Below are 6676 nucleotides of genomic sequence, written 5' to 3'. Positions count from 1 at the left end.
TGAGTTTCCACTGACTGGCCCCGATGAAGCATAACAAGAGAATTGGGGTGCTCCTTAAATGAATTCAGTGAGCATGCCAGATCTGTGTCCTGTATCATGTCTCTTGCTTGCTTACTAGCCTTTTGATAAACCATTAGTGCCGTGGCATTTTGTTAATTACTAAACTCCTGGTGACAGACTGAACTGGCCTGTTCAAACTTGTGTTGCAATTTGAGGATTAAAAGCCACACCTCTGGGAAATGGAGGCATCAGAACTGATTTGGTGTTGGAGACAAGGTGCTAGAAGCCACCGTTTTGACAAAGTGGATTTCCAAGCGCAGTTAGCAATTACCTTTTTAGAAGTCTTCCATTACGCCATTTATAGGAATGAAATTTTAAGAGGCTACAAGCCAGGAGTGTGTGTTTAAGTCTCTTCACTTGTACATGTATAGGTAAAGCCCACATTTCTGAAGCACCTACTGTGTGCATAGCCTTGTGCTATGCTAGATACAGTAAAGATCGGAAGTCCTTACCCATTATAGTCTCAAAATCCCATGAAGAAAAGCCCCTTCTAAAAGTTAAAGTGTTGGTCTGTGCATTTCTCAGAAATATTTTTTATCTCAGCTTAAGGGAAAGAGATGGCTAGAATGAATACGCGCCTGGAAGAGCCTCACCTGGCCTCAGGTTTATGGACCATGAGTCTGTGTCCAAGAGTCCTAATCTTCTAACGGCAGTGCTGTTTAAAAGTGCAATCGCTGGACAAAGATGCTTCCTGGGACACTGGTGTTCTCTTTATCCTTCTGCCCAGACCAGAACAGTCTTGCAGCCAAACTGGGTGTAAGTTTCTGCCTCTTTATTGAACAGCTTTTTATTGAAAATAGGAAAGAAATCATCTCCATTTAAATGATGGAAGTAATTTAATTTTATATGTCTCCAGGGACCACAGACTTCAGGGATTCTTTAATCAGAGTTTCACCTGATTTCCTATAATTCTCTCAGTTCCTCCTATAATTCTCTCAATTCCTCATCATCACCTGTCAGCCAAATTACCAGAATGACCTTCCTTCACTGTCCACAAGATGAATGAAGTAGTAACAAGAGTCATGACGTCCCCTCTTCACACCTATGGAAAAGAAGAAGGTGGCTTCTTAAACCCACCAAAGTCCCGGGCTTTAAATCGACTGGGTCACCTACAACCAACTCCTGTTGTGAGAAGAAAAAAAAAAATCTATTGATGCTGATTGGTTGACATGAAGATTCCTGAGCCAATCAACTCCAGGACTAGGATTGAGTACCATTTGAGAAGACATTGCCCATACATAACCTGGGAGGAATAAAATGGAAGGTGAGGAGGCCATCATGGCAAGATGCTGATCCTTTTCAATTGTGGATTCGAGATTGCTAACTGACTTTTATTTAATATCAGAGATACCCTCTAGTAAAAAGCATCTATTTGAGCTAAATTTGCTAAGTTAGACATTGAAACGTGGTTTTACTTCTTAAAAATGTATGACTAAGTGACTTTGGCTTTGGATTTGTTTGAGATAGTCTCACTATTGTAATCCAGTCTGTCCAGCAATTTACTGTGTAGCCCAGGCTAGCCTCACTCACATTATCCTTTTGATTCTTGAATGCTGGGAATATAAGCATTTGCCATCAAGTCTGGCCTTAGAGTTTTGTGGATTTTTTCATAATTCTCTTTCCTCTTAATATACAGTGATACCTAAAAGACAATTTTATACTTTGAGTAACTGAAGATGACTTAAGAATCTATCCTCTTGCTCATCTTTCCTAACTCCGTCCCAATTTCCAAAAGCAGTATGACTTTATTTTGAATTCTCACTTAGGGTAGCCCAAACATTTTCTCCTTCATCTTGGATTTCAGAAGATGTCATGTTTTAGAGTGTCTTAAAAATATACCTTACAAATTTCCTGCTGTCTGTTCACCAGCCTCCCTCCTCCCTAAATATATCAAAGCAGTAGGTCTTGTCCTAAAACTCAACCCAAATTCATCAACTCACCTGTAACCCGTCTAAGAGGTCCAACAACTGAATATTTCTTCCACACATAAATTAGAAATGGGGCTCCTGGAGTTCAGAGATGTAATTGTAGAGCCAAATAAAGTGGCCAGAGGTAGTTTCTTCCCAGAACCTTCTAGATGAGAAAGAATGAGGTGCCTGGAAGGCAGGCCACAGCTTTCTTTGTTGTAACTGTCTAAAGGGCACAGGGGGGTGAGAGATGGCTCAGTCAGTGAGGTGCTTACCACACAGGCATGAGGACCCGAGTTTGGATCTCCAGCACCCAGAGAGAGCTGGGTGTGGCAGCATACATTTGCAACCTCAGTGTTGGGCAGGGGGTGAGAGGGAACAGACAAATTTCTGGGACGCAATGGCCAGCAGACCTAGCAGACTGGGTGAGCTTCTTGCTCTGTAAGAGACCCTGTCTAAGAAAAAGGAAGGAAGGAAGGAAGAAAGGAAGAAAGGAAAGAAGGAAGGAAGGAAGAAAGGAAGGAGGGAAGGAAGGAAGGAAGGAAGGAGGGGAGAAGGTGGAGAGTGGCTGAGGAAAATACTCATGTCAACCTCTGACCTCCACACATGTTCACATACAAAGGCCACAGACACAGGGGACTAACCAATTGAGAACCTAACTTCACACTCTTCAGACATTCCCAAGCTATGATCAATACATTTGCAATCTCCCCCAAGTGTTACACTTGGAAGAATCTTAAGTCTCCAGCTTGTCCACATTAGAAAGAGGTATTTCCCCCTGATTGCAGAAAGAGCTGCTGGTGTGCCCAAGCCACATGCCTGCAGAAGCATTCAGAGTCAGTTAGGCCTGGGTCTGTTTTCTCTTTGGAATTTACTACTCCCTTTATTCTGCTTCCGTTGACAGCCCCCTCCCTCCACCTCCTAGATAGCTGGGTGTACCAAAGCCCGCTGTACCAGGGACAGTCACTCATGTCTGCGTTGGAGATCCTGCAGTGTTCTTTAGTGCTTTCAATCCTAGGCCTGTGTAAGAGGTAGAGGGATAGGAATGGCCTCATCTTTCTCTCTCCACAGCAAACGCTATGGAGCTTGGGGGGGGGGGAGATGTTGCAACACCTGCGTCAAGCTTGGGGCAGACCAGCCTGCCCCGCAGCAGGCAGCCACGTGGGGGGGCCCAGTTGGCCCAAGCGCTGCTTAGTCAGGCTCGAGCTTTCAGATGTGCCCAGACCTGCCGCCACCAGGTGTCTGTGTCTGGGCCGGGAGGTGACTCTTGCCTCCTGGTGTTTCCCGACACTGTCCTCAGAGGAATGTGGACGACTCAGGAGAGGCCATCACCACAGGGCTACACCTCTGCCCACGTTCTGGGTCAAAGCCTCTGCCTGCCCTACCCTTTTGGCCCTCATTCTGTCCTCCTGCCAACAGCCCCAGGCTGGCTCCACCTTCTCCTCCAAGCCGCTGATGGGCTCAGGTGAGAGGTGGCTGCCTCCTTAGGCAGGTTACCTGCCTACCCCTCTGTTATAGGATGTTCCCATCCTTAATTCCCAACCGTCCTAGCTGGCATGAGAGGATTTTTAAATGCAGTGACTCAAGTGATCTAAAATGGTTTTTAATTTAATTTTTTCAAGTTCATTTTTCATCCCACTCCCTACTCCAGGAGAAAATGCTTCTTAAAAATTACTTTTCTTGGCTGGGTGGTGGTGTCGCACGACTTTAATCCCAGGAGGCAAAGGCGGGCTGATCTTTGAGAGTTCGAGGCCAGCCTGGTCTACAACATGAGTTCCACTGAGCCCACATTTCCAGCTGATGACTACAAGCAGAGTAACAACTGCCCACTTCAGACACAGAGAAACCCTGTCTCGGAAAATTCAAAACAGTAGTAGTAGTCATAAAATAAAATAATTACATTGCTAAAAACTATTCTCTATTTAATAGAATTTGTGCGCACTGGAAATGGTCTTCCAGGAGGTAAATATCTGAAACTTTTTGTAAACCAAATTCAACACAACAAGGTTGGATCTTAACTCAGTATGGGTTTTAAGACATGTTTAGGACTCAAGTGGCTATGAGCTGTTCTCTAGCAGGAATGATACCCACTTTATCACACTACTGCCTATCCATTCTGTACTACAAGCCCAAGCGTCAGGAAGACATCACTACATGGCAGAGGATACGAATGACGGGTACACTGGCCAGATTCAGCTTGCAAACATTTTGTTTGACCCATACTATATTTATCAAAAACTTGAATTAGATGCCAACTTTTAAATATCCAAATACTTCCAGCTTTTCTCGAAGACTCAGAAAACCTGGCAAAACCGAGCCCACATTCCCGGGTGATGACACGCAGAGAGGACCAACTGCCCACTTCTGACAGCACTGGCCCTCTGTCCACACAGCTCTTCCAGTCCCTGCTTCCCTTGACCCAACCTGCTGCTGCCTCCTGTCACTCTTAGAACAGGACATCATAGCACACCCACTCTGAGAAAGCACTCGCTCAGAGACCAGCAGCTTTAAAATAGATGCAGGTGAAGTTGGGGAAGCACTGTGTTTTCTTACTCCTCAGAGAAGAAACTAGACACAAAAGGGAAACAGCAAGGCTGCATTGCCAAAGGAAAAGATGAGGGCTCAGAGAGCAGGGTGAAGTGTCAGGGATGCCCTCCTCTGCCAGATGAGGAAGGCTGAGGCCAAGAGAAGGGAAGCTGTGCCAGATCCCACAGCTGAGGAGAAAATGAACAGGAGCACGGTGGGTACCATCTTTACCCAGCCTGCACCACAGTCCTTCCTGAATCCACAAGTGTTTTCTCTGTCCCAGGTCTGAGTATCTGGGAGAGGAGCCTGTTTTCAAACCCTCCTTATGTTTGTAAACAGGAACAGAGTTAGCGTGTGGACTCCAATCTCTGTCACCGGTGCAAAGTTTTACCAAAACAAATACAGTTGAAGTGAACACAAACTTTCAACAACAACAACAACCAAAAACCAACTAAAAATAATGAAATGGATCATTTCCTGGGACTTAGCCCCCTCGGTGCATTTGTAACAAGCAGATGAGAAGAGATTATTTTATTTAACTTGCCAGCCTGGACCGAGATGAGGTTTCAGATCTGCTTTTATAGATGAGAAAGGGGAGATCAAATCGGCTGGCTTCCTCTACCAGTTTCCAATCGCCGAGAACAAGCTATATATGTCCAGGTCACAAGACGAGGGTCCTGTCTGCTACAGCAACTCATTGCCCAGACTCCACTAAGATGAACAATGGCCAGGGAGTTGAGACAATACAACACAACTGGCCTTCAAAACGCAGAAAGCCTAAGAGGTAGAAACAAACCCTTAAGAGAGGGGGAAGAGAAGGGTGCAGAAATGTGTGGAGCGGAGGCTTGGTGGGTCAGGCAAGGCTTCTGAGCCAGGGCCACATTCCCCTCTGAAGAAACCCCAAAACAACGGCCACAACAGAAAGAACCAGAAGAAAAGCCTGAATGTTGTGGTGTGGTGGACTGCAATGATTTGGGGAGGGGCAGAGGAACAGAAGGTAACCAACCAGTTTAGCCTGGCCATTAATAAAACAAGTCTTCATAATGAAGTTAGCCATGTGGCAATGTTAATTTGCCCCCACAGGCCAAAGCTCATCGCAGGCCAGGCCACTTCATGCCTGCCAGGGAGGGTACCACCGTGCAGATCCACAACAGTCACCTGGCCAAAATACCAGTCTCCAGATCCCCTTGAAGCCCAGTCACCCACACGTTTTTTTCGTTGGGTGTCCTGTTTTCTCCAAAGCCTGCTGTCAGCACGTGCCTTCCAGAGCAGCCAGCACCCTGTTTGCAATCCATGCTCTGTCCCTCCATCTCAGATGGTGTGTGGGTCTATGTTCCCTTTTCAAGGATGCCCACCAGCAGCGAAGCAGGTGCAACAAATTGGGAGAGGAAATGGGGTCTGTCACTACCAAGTCCAGGCTCTAAAGAAGTCTAAAATAGACCCCAAAAGCCAAGCAGGCCTCAAGTGCTGGGTCTGCCCTGCCCCGGAGCTATGGGAAAGCCTGGTTCCGTTTCACGCCAGCTGTGGGCCATCTCTGCCTGCTCCTAAGCGAAGGCTGAAGGATTCTTTGTCCTCGGGCCCCGGAAAGCAGGTTCTCCAGGTGGGCCCCTCCCCATCCGCTCAGAGGAGTAGGACGAAGCTCCAGTCTGGTTTTACCCAGGGCACTTCATTTCATCATCCCCTTAGACTCCAGTAAAGGGGCCAAAGTCAAACCCACTTGAGAGCCAAGTCACCACCTGTCCCAGGGAAAGCGGTAACACCGGGACTTTAACGCAGACTACACAAGGGACCAGGGTGTTTGAGTTCCCAATCAAGCCTCGGGCGACCCGACCCCAAGTCCCCACATCTGTGGAAATCAAAGTTCCCGGTGGGGCAGGGGGGCGGCGCAGCCCTTCTGCCTCGTCCGCCCTGGGACCCGAGGCGCCTCCGGGGGAGGCGAGGGAGGCAGCACCAGCCCCGGAGAGCAGAGCCAGGGAACTTCAGAGAGCGTTTCGCCCTCGCCGGGGAGAGGCAAACACCGACACGTCTGTCTCTTTCTCAACAAGTGCCTTCAAGCCCGGCGGGGGCAGACACCTCAGCGCCCCGGGGCGGCCGAGGTCTCCGCTGTGCGAGCGCGGAGTGGGGTGGTGGTGGTGGTGGTCGCAGGGCCAGCCTCAGCTGCAGCGACTCAGCGCGGCCTTTCC

The sequence above is a fragment of the Onychomys torridus genome, chromosome 1, assembly GCF_903995425.1.
Source record: "Onychomys torridus chromosome 1, mOncTor1.1, whole genome shotgun sequence".
Classification (NCBI taxonomy): domain Eukaryota; kingdom Metazoa; phylum Chordata; class Mammalia; order Rodentia; family Cricetidae; genus Onychomys; species Onychomys torridus.
The sequence above is the reverse complement of the archived record's forward strand: the minus strand, read 5'-3'. Positions refer to the sequence as shown.